The following is a 10,871-nucleotide window of genomic DNA, read 5'->3' as shown; positions in this document are numbered from 1 at the left end:
TACGATAATGAACTTTCATATTAGATAACAGTTAGCTTTTTAAGTGAAATACTTGGTGTGCGCTCGGCTCGATAACCGAAAGGTCTTTTCGTGAACCCTTGCCCTTGGACCAAAAGTTTTTTGAGCATATTTGCGTTTTTTTTTTTTTGGTCAATTGATTACTACTACTACTTCAAATATTTTATTATATAGTTTAATATTATGCTTATTTTTACTAATCACTAACAAAAACCTTAATGCAGTTTAATTATGTATTAGTGTCACATTCAAAGCACTATACTGGTTTATTTTTTTCTTTTATTACTATTAAAACCTTATAAAAAAAATTCAACGATTATTAGAAGGTTACTAGAATAAAGCTTACTGAATATACTAATAAAAAAATATATAAACTAAAAAATAATTTTCTAAAATTATAACATAATTAATCTTAAGTTATTGACAAAGATGTTTAAAATCAATCAAAACTCATATTATTATAAAAGTTTTAAACACTTTCTTTATTGTTATTTACAACTAGCTATTAATTTAGTAATGAATTTTTTTGTCGCCATCGTCAACAAAGCCAAAATATTTTCGCCCTCATTATTATTTATAAACTAAACTGCACGATCAACTTCTGCGTCATATTTTGCGGAATGAAACCAACATACTGATGCTTTAGTGCCAAAGTAATTAAAATATCGGTTTGCCAGATGTAAAAAAATTAGTCCTTCGCGGGCCAAAGCATTTTAATCTTACTTAATTTTTTAAAATTACTGATAAATACAGTTAATTTTGACAGCATACTTTTTCTATGTGACGTTCTTAACTAGTATAAACTTCAATTCCAGCGAAAGTTGTACCTAAGACTTTTTTTTGCTCTTTATTTCAATTCCTAGGATATCCAGTGTAAGTTCAAATTTGTTTTAGTAGGCCGGAAGCCGGATCTACATGCTCTCAGACCTTAGTTTTACCTTTTGCGGGCAGGATTTTTCTTAAACTAGGTAAATATTGAAGGGCTGATTGTTTTCACTCAGCGAGCCAGATACGGTCTACGGACATTAAATAACATAGTTTTTATTAGACATGGCGGCCTACCCTTAGTTTAAATAATAAATTTAATTTGAATTTATTTGATTAAATTCCTTAGTCGTGCCTAAGTCGGCCTAAAACTGATCCTAGTTTGGATAATACCAGGTCGCCAAATTTCTCATGGTTTGTTGTTGGTAATTGTTTAGTTCTATATAGTGCTAGGGTGCTACACTGCTACTACACTATGTTATTTAATCACAAATGGTTATTTAGTTTATTGTAAATCTTTGTTATTCTTAAAGGATCGTAACTCGTAAGTTATTAAATACATTTAAAGATATTTACGTGTTTAAAAAACGATGGTTTTTAATATTTTAATAAATTTAAATCATACTTGTTGTTTTTTAAAAGACTAATTCTATAAATAAAAGTTAGACATATACGTGAAAGTAAACTTTTTTTTTTCACTTACGTTTACTTTTCATCTCCTTTCTTAAGTGTTACAAAATCAAAAATCAACAACTTAAAAATGGTTTACAGAAAAAGAAAAGGTTTTTAAAACCAAGAGTTGTAAAAAAGTTTTAATAAGTAACTATTAATTTTTTTTGTATAAAAGATTTGCGTAGAGCAAACATGTAGAAATATAATAAAAATTATAGTATTAAAATTATTGATGTTTGTTAGTGAGATAATTAGCAACGTTCAAAAAAAGTCGTTGAGTGTTTTATCAATTATATAAGCACAATTGCTGTAAGTTTAATAAGTTGTGTAGTACTTCTAAAATTGTTGCTATTCAGTGTTAAGTTAACACTTTCAACGTTTTTATTTAACGTTTAAATTTGTAAATTTAAACGTTGAATAAAAATTGAAGATTTTATTTTACCTTAAATTAGAACCCTATGAAAAGTAATTAACAAAACAATGCATAGACGTGGGTCACACTTAATTTACATAAAAGTTAGTTAAATGTGTTTACAATTTACGCTTATAATAAAATCCAATTAAAACTAAACGAAGCTTAAGTTTGACTTGAATTGAGGATTGAAAAAAATTCTAGAAAACTAGTATTCTGAGCACTTAATAATACTTTACTCTATTTTAAGTTAAAATGTTGTGTATGAGTATAAAAATTTTTAGCACTTGTTTATAGCTAATTTAGTAGCTATGCTAGAAATAAAACACTAAAATAGTTTTATAATAGGGAATAGTTTGATGAGATTGTCTAGTACAGTGATAAATAATTTTGATAAGGAATAAATACTATAAAAATTATTTTATGTTTTTATTAACTGTTTAATTTGTATTGCAAAGTTTATTAATTTAGTTTTTATGTTTGTAATCTATTTTGAACAAAATAAAACATCAACCATTAGTTAGTGAATCAATAAAATTTAATAAAACTTAACAATGGCAAAGACAATAAAAGTCACAGAAACTTGATGTAACATTTTATTGTCTTTGCCGTTTTTAAGTTTTAAAAAAAATTATTGATTCACTAACTAATGGTTGATGTTTAATTTTGTTCAAAATAGATTACAAACATAAAAACTAAGGTTATGCTTACGAATCGGGGCACACGCTTTTCAACATTATTTGAAGGAACTTTTTCCTAATTTTAAAGATATTCAACATACTTTTGCTAACAGGTCCAAATTTCAAAAAGTAAAGACGTCGTAAGGTAAGAACTTTGAGAGGTACGCACCCGCGTAAGGTACGCAAATTAGAAATTATCTTTTTATAGTTGGTTTTTAAAACTAAACATTTAAAAGGCTGGAGGGGTGGGTAAACACATTTTTTAAAAATTAACTTTAGCTTTTATATGAAATCTTTAAATACAAACTACATGCTAAGGGTAAGTAAATAAATTTTTATTGAAGAAAATTACAAAAAATTTTTTTTCAATGAAAAGTTATTTTTACTTATAATTTTTTAAATTCCAGAGTAACGTTTTTTTTTTAATTGTATAAAGATTAGATCGTAAAAGTTTGAAGAAGATTGCTTAAAAATGTAGAAGAAGATAGATTTAAAATAAAATAGTATTTTTTCGCTGTTTTAATACTCTATAAATTAAGATTAACCTGTAAAAAACACGACCACCCCCCTATAACCTTAATGTTTTATGAATCATGGCTTTAAGAAGTTTAAAAATAAAGTATAGTTTAAGTAATTTTTAACACTATCTTGCAATAGAAATTTATTTCAATATTTTTTTATAATAATGTTGTTAATTAGACGTACAAGCGTTTTTCATTAAATTTTTTAGTTATATATTACTTATGGAGTGGCCCTTTAATTTTTGTTTAGAATTTTGTTTAGTTCAAATTTAAACTTTCAAGTAATAATGAAAAATATAGTTTGTACTTTTTTTTTTGCTCAAGGTTATCAACCAACATTTTACTTGATCAATTTTTGAACATGTTTATGTTTTCTAGAAAATAATTAAACATAGTTAAGAAACATAGATGTTTTTATCACATTTAATTAACTATACATACAAACCTGCAAGGGTTGTTGCATTTTTTGCATCTTCTGCCTTTTGGAAGGATGTTGTGCCTAATTAACAAGTCGCGATAGTAGCTTTCTCGTCCAATTTGAGCGCTCTGTATTAAATTTTTATAAAAATTATTGAAATGATTAAATACTTTTACTTTATTATATACAAAACGTTTATTAACTTTAAACATGATAAATATTAACTAAAATTAACTAAAAGTGATAAATTAATAAAGGACATATTAAGTTTTTATAAAAGTCAGTACCTCTAGAATTAGCGAAATTTTTATCAAGTCCTTTTCCAAGGGACAGACTCCACATTCTTTAAATTCTACATCAGCTCCGTAGATGATAGACATTTTGGTAATTTTATGACAATATGATTTGCAATGTTTGTTTATTACTAGTTTTTATGTTACCATTGTCACAACTTTAACGTGTTTCAAACAAGTTATTAAAAATAGATTTAAAACAGCTTGTTGAGGCGAGTTTTATAAAGTACTAATTGTAATTATTTTTTAATAAGTAGTACTTATATGATTTTTAACAAAATTAATTAGTATTGGCATGACTTTAAAACATTATTTTGGTCATGTTTATCAAATTTAAGACTGAATTCTAAAATCTAAAAATTAAAATTTAACGAAAATAAGAAACAAATTTAATAAAATAAAGTATATTTTAACTAAATAACTTCAAACTTTGTTTTCTTTTAAAATGCTTACCTGATTAGTAAGTTAATGATATCTTAAACGCTTTCATTAAATATTTTTTACAACTTTGCATTGTTATAGTTATGCGTGCAACAGTCTATAGTTTAAATAATACTATTATAACAAATTTTTATTGTTGAATAAAGAAAAATTTACATATTGTGCAGATACTTATTAAAAAAATAAAAAAGTATTGAAAGTTTTATCGTTTTATCAAGCACATACATAGTGTGTGCAATAGTTTTTTAATATAATTAAGCTATTTAACGAAGTTTTAGTTTAAATAAACAAGAAAATTTACGCGTGCATACACTTTTAGCGAAAATAAAACAAGTTAATCTAATTTTATTCTTATATTTAGCAAAAAATAGCAATGTCTTTAGTGGTTTTTTTAACATACGTTTTTAATATTGTTAACATCAATGTTTTACTTTTGTTTCTTATATTAAAAAAAAATAAAAAGAGCGTAGCAGTCGCCTCTTAATTGCCATGAAACTTATTTTTATAGAATTATTTTAGTTAAATAATCATATATAAGAAAATAATTTCGAAATTTCCAGGTTCAGCTTTTGACAATTGTTCAAATATTTTAGAACTAATTTGACTTGAAACTATTTTAATACTTCTGCTGTGCTGTCAACTTAGATGATGTTCAGATCATGCTGTATAAAAACGATCTAATATTTTTTTAATTTAATTTTCAGCAAACAAAGCAAACGAAAAAAGAAACGAAGTTAAACAAAATCTTTGAGTAGTATCTTTACTTTAAAAATACAGTATATTTGTTATACTTAATTAGTTTTGAAAACAATGTTTAAGTTGTTTTTATATTTATTTAAAAAATGGTCTGTGGTTTAAACTTAAAAAGTTATTTAAACTTAGTTAGTTAAAACTTAAAAATATTGATAAATTTTAGAGTTTAATTTCTTTTGAAGAGTTGCATTCTTATTTCTATCTACTGATAATAATAATTAATTTTCTTTTTAAAACAGTTCTAGTACAAGTTTGACTAAACTTTGGTTTAACTAAATATATTACTAAACTTTTTTTTTAATTTTATTTCGTTTTAGTCAAATACAAGTTTCACAAAAATAAAATTTTCATTTATTTGACGATAAAGTTTTGAAATAGTAAAAATGTCAAACGTAGTTGAAATGTCACTGGTAGTTACTGTTACAGTTTTCTAACTTTGCTTTAAAGAGCTTGTCTTCGTCTCTGATAATACCTGTAAAAAATTTTTAAATGTTTAGTTTTAAAAACCAACTATAAAAAGATAATTTCTAATTTGCGTACCTTACGCGGGTGCGTACCTCTCAAAGTTCTTACCTTACGACGTCTTTACTTTTTGAAATTTGGACCTGTTAGCAAAAGTATGTTGAATATCTTTAAAATTAGGAAAAAGTTCCTTCAAATAATGTTGAAAAGCGTGTGCCCCGATTCGTAAGCATAACCAAAACTAAATTAATAAACTTTGCAATACAAATTAAACAGTTGAAATAACCTCATTTATATTGTTACGTAATTATTAGATGTAATGAATGTATTTCCTTCATTCATTAATAACAGTAAATTTGAATCAGTTATTCTTTCCATTTAACGTGAGTGCTTTGTTTATATTATGATTTGTTGTTTTGTTGTGTATTTTAGTTTACTTACTTGTTTTAGACTTAATAATTACAAGTATTGTATAGGTTTATAACGGTTGGAATTAATATCAAGTATTTTACCTATTATATTATCTGTAGAAACTATTTTATTTTGATGAAAAACATGTATAGTTCCACTTTATTCTAATGCTTCTATACTTTCATTACAGTAATTATTTTTTTACAGAACCCAGTTGTAGTGTGTTGATTTGTTGACACACAGAAACATATATTGGTACAATAAAGGAAGATCACTGTACAATTTGTTTTTATTAATATTCCAGTGAAGTTATTTCACTAGGATCTTTTGTTAGCAAACAATTAAACCTATATTTTGAACAGTTAAAAAAATATATATCAATTATATATTAAACACTTTTTTTACAATGAGATCTAATTTTATATATTTTTACTATGGTAACAAGGTACTTTTAAAAGATTAAAAAACTCAAAATAGTTTTTGAGATATAGCCGGTCTTAGTTGGAGGCAACAATAGGTTCCTTATGGGAGGCGCAAACTAAAACAGCAAAAATAGACTGTTTTACTAGAATTCTATCTTTTCCTACGTTTTTTGAGATAACTACCTCAAACTTTTAGGAAATCTTCCTTGCAATATTTAGAAAATTCTGTAGCAATAAACAGGGTTGCCACTTGGTCAGGAAAAGTCAGGAAAAATTTAAAAAAATGACAAAAGTCAGGAAAAAATGGGGGGGGGGGGGTTTGAAAAAAAGTCAGGAAAAGTCAAGAAATTTTATAAAATTTAAAAAAAAGTAAGATTTGTCAGTTTAAATTTACAAAATTCCTTGTTTTTAAAGCCTTCAAATGGTAAAAATTAATTAAAAGTCCTTTAAAGTAATTTTCCTAGAAATTTACAAAAATATTTAATTTTATTTCCAATGCCTTTATCTGGTATAAATTAGTAAAATATCCTTTACAAAACTGCAAAAAATTTTTATTAACATACTGAACAAGTACCCTACTTGAACAAGCAGATTTTTTAAGCTTTTTAGTATTGATGATCTGTAGCAAGGACACTTCCATAGTGAAACTGTGATATATACAAAAAGTTTATCTAGCATAATTTTAAAATCAAAGTGTTTTTGTTTAAGAAAATAATTAAGTTCTTTATAACTAAGCAGATAATTTAGTATTTTATGTAACAAACTGATGTGTATACTTTACCTCTTTATAATTTTTTCAAAGTTTTTAAATTTATAAAATAAGTTATAAGAGAGGTATATGCCAAGATTAAGTTTATTTGTATTTTTTGTAGAGTAACTTAAGTTTTTAAAGTAAATAAGAGTATATTTATTTGTTACAAATTTATACTAAATGATAAGAGGAAATATTTTATAAATGAAAGTAAAAATAAATTAGTGCCAAAAGAAAATAAATGAAGCCCACAAGTTGTTGCTTGATTTAGAGAAAAGATTCTCTTCAACAAGTGTAGGGGCAGCAGATGAGAGCGATTTAAATAAAATGAGGCAAATGATTTTAACTGCCAAGAAAATGAAGCGGAATGCAGTTCAGATGAAGGAAACCATATTTTCATTAGATGAAGAGGTTGAAAGGCTAATAAAAAACCAAAAACATTAATTTTAGTACATACATTTATAAAAACAGTATTTGATTAATTTTTTTATTGTTTTAATGTTTTAACTGTAAAAGTTTGTTATTTTTTTAAGGTTTGAGTTTTGAAAGTTATTTATTGGTTTACGGTTTTAAATTGTTAAAGTTCTTTGTATGTCGTTTTGTTTATTGAGATACATTTATGCTAGGAAATTATAAAAAATGTTGTTCTTTATTGTTTTAAGGTTTCAACTGTAAAAACTTGTTATTGTTTTAAGATTTTAGTTGTGAAAGTTTGTTATTAATTCAAGGTTTTAATTGTAAAAGTTTCTTATATGTTGTTTGTTTATATTGATACATTTACGCTAGGAAATGCTAAAAAATTGTGCCTTTTTTCAAACAAGCTGTGTTTTAAGGTAATAATACAAGTACTTTGCTGATAGATCTGTTTATTACAAACATCAATCATAAACAGATGGTTTAAGTGATGTACTGGAAGTTTGATGGTAGAATTCAGCAAAAAACTGTTGATTTTAATCTGTATTAAAATTAGATTGAAAGCTTTATATAGTTTCAAGTGTTAGATTATGTATTTTAGAATAAGTTTAATTTAAGAGTTTGATTTAGAAAAGTCAGGAAAAAGTCAGGAAATTTTTCTCAGCTTGATCAGTGGCAACCATGATAAATTAAAAAAAAAAATTTAAATATAAATTTTAATTTTGTTCTAACAGAATTTTTTAAATATTGCAAGGAACATTTCCTGAAAATTTGATGTAGTTATCTCAAAAAACGTAGTAGGTGATAGATTTTTAGTGATTTCTAGTTATTCGCTATGTTTTAGTTTGCGCCTCCCATAAGGAACCTATTGTAGTCTCCAACTTTGACCTGCTATATCTGAAAAATTATTTTGAATTTTTAAAATCTCTAAAAAGCATCTTGTAGCTTAGTAAAAACTATATATAATAAGACCAAATTTCAAGAAAAGTGTTTTACCCACCCCTATGCCCTTAAACAAGTTAACTCACTTCAACAGAGCTCTGTAAAAAAATAAATATCTTAAGGAAAGAATAGAAGCTAAAGTAGGTATATACATGTGTCCATTAAAAATAAAAATAAATGCTATATATTTTAATAGATTAATAATAGATAAAATACTTGAAGTTAAGAACATAAGGACGAGAAACAGCCTTTTTTGGTTTTTGATCTTATTTAATATAGTTTTTACTAAGCTACAAGATACTTTTTACAGATTTAAAAAATTCAAATTAATTTTTGAGATATAGCAGATCAAAGTCGGAGGCAACAATAGGTTTCTTATGGGAGGCGCAAACTAAAATAGCAAATAACTAGAAATCACTAAAAATCTAGCTCCTCCTACGTCTTTTAAGATAACTACCTCAAATTTTCAGGAAATATTCCTTGCAATATTTAAAAAATTCTGTCGGAACAGAATTTAAAAAAAATTAAAAAATAAAATTTTTATAACATAAAAACTAAAAAAAAACTCTTTTTTTGTTTATTTTTTATATAGAATTTTTATTTTTTAGTTAAAAAAAATTTTTTTTTGACAGAATTTTCGAAATATATCAAGGAACATTTCCTAAAAATTTGAGACAGTTATCTCAAAAAATGTAGGAGAAGATAGATTTTTAGTGAAACAGTCTATTTTTGCCGTTTTAGTTTGCGCCTTCCATAAGGAACCTATTGTTGCCTCAGACTTTGACCGGCTATATTTCAAAAATTATTTTGGAATTTCCAAATTTGTGAAAAGCATTTTGTAGCTTAGTAAAAATTATATAAGATAAGATCAAAAACTAAAAAAGGGTGTATACCCCCCTCCCTCTCTATGTCCTTAGATCCGACTGTTATAAAACTATATAATATTTATAACTCTTAAATCTAAATTAAATAAGTTAAAGTAAAAATACTAAATAAGATATGAAATCATAATATAAACTACTTACATGAAAATGATGGAAGTACTAATTCTAAATATTTACTGTTTATAATCATTGAAAAAAATGTATCTAATAATTACATCACAATATATATGAACATTAGGAATAGCTACTTAATTTATACTACACATTAGATAATTTATTTGTTATGTTATGGGAGGTGCAAACTAAAATGGCAAATAACTAAAAATCACTAAAAGTCTAGCTCCTACGTTTTTTTGAGATAACTAACTCAAATTTTTAGGAAATGTTCCTTGCAATATTTAGAAAATTCTGTTGGAAAAATATTAGAAAAAATAATAATAATAACAAAAATACAAAAAAAACTGTTTTTTTTTTGTTTACTTTCTATACAAAATTTTTATTTTTTAATTTAAAAAAATTTCCGCCAGAATTTTTTAAATATATCAAGGAACACTTCCTGAAAGTTTGAGGTAGTAATCTCAAAAAACGTAGAAGATAGATTTTTAGTGAAATAGTCTATTTTTGCCTTTTTAGTTTGCGCCTCCCATAAGGAAATAATTGTTGATTCCAACTTAGACCAGCTATATCTCAAAAATTATTTTGAATTTTTTAAATGTGTAAAACGCATCTTGTAGATTAGTAAAATCTATTTAAAATAAGATCAAATTGTGAAAAAAGTGATTTACCCCCATATGCCCTTAATATTTGGTGTTTTATATTCTGATTTTAATTATTATGTACAGTCATTTCAATTTTGTTCATGCATTTATTTATTTTAATTATTTTTTGTCTTCTGTTAAATAAAAAATAATCTTTAGGTGATTTTCTAACTGTAAGTTTTCTTGGTGTTTTTTTAAAACACACTTGAGATTTTTAGAAAATAATCTATTTCCTGTCTCATTATAAAAATGTAGACCAGTTTACTAAAAACTCATGAACAAATTAGGTGTAAAAGATTGCATTTGAGTCTCCACGTCATATGCAGAGCAGAGATACAAAAAACATACTTTTCCTTGTAGTAATTATAAAGCCCTTAATTTAAAAGAGTAATATGTTATCTGTTGTGAATGAAAAGTAAAACAACAAGCATTTTTTATTGAATTAATAAATTAAACAATAGTTAGGCAACAAAAGCCACTGAAACTTTGTATAGTGTATATTTTATTTATTGAACCTTTATAATAGTTAATTTAAATTAAAACAAAATTAAAGTTTAGCAATTAGAAAGCAGACTGAATTAAAATTAATAAATTTTAAACAAAGCACAAAAATCAAACTTGTTATTAAGCTTTCAAAGTCCTGACCAATAATTAAGTTACAGTGCCATACATAAAACCACCATGGCTTAAACTACATGTATGTTATATAATAAGTAAAACAGTTAATTAATTATTGTTTTAGAAAGGAACAGTTGGGTATCTAAATTAAAGATCTTATACATATGTGTTAAATATTTAATAATTAAACTATGTTAATAATTACAGGTTTGTGTTAAATATGAAAGTTAAAATGT

General features: G+C 24.9%; 1 protein-coding gene across 1 annotated transcript in view; it reads left to right on the top strand.

The window, feature by feature from the left end:
- The first annotated feature begins 5,625 nt into the window (after positions 1-5,625).
- Positions 5,626-10,871, top strand: part of LOC145835515 (large ribosomal subunit protein eL33-like) — a 199,087-nt gene continuing 193,841 nt past the window's right edge. Inside the window, exon 1 of the mRNA XM_082943158.1 lies at positions 5,626-5,636. The gene's annotated coding sequence lies outside the window, so the exon portion shown is untranslated. The remainder of the gene's footprint in view (positions 5,637-10,871) is intronic.

Source organism: Thalia democratica, chromosome 5 (assembly GCF_965202585.1).
Source record: "Thalia democratica chromosome 5, ktThaDemo2.hap1.1, whole genome shotgun sequence".
NCBI classification, from domain to species: domain Eukaryota; kingdom Metazoa; phylum Chordata; class Thaliacea; order Salpida; family Salpidae; genus Thalia; species Thalia democratica.
The sequence above is the reverse complement of the archived record's forward strand: the minus strand, read 5'-3'. Positions and strand labels throughout refer to the sequence as shown.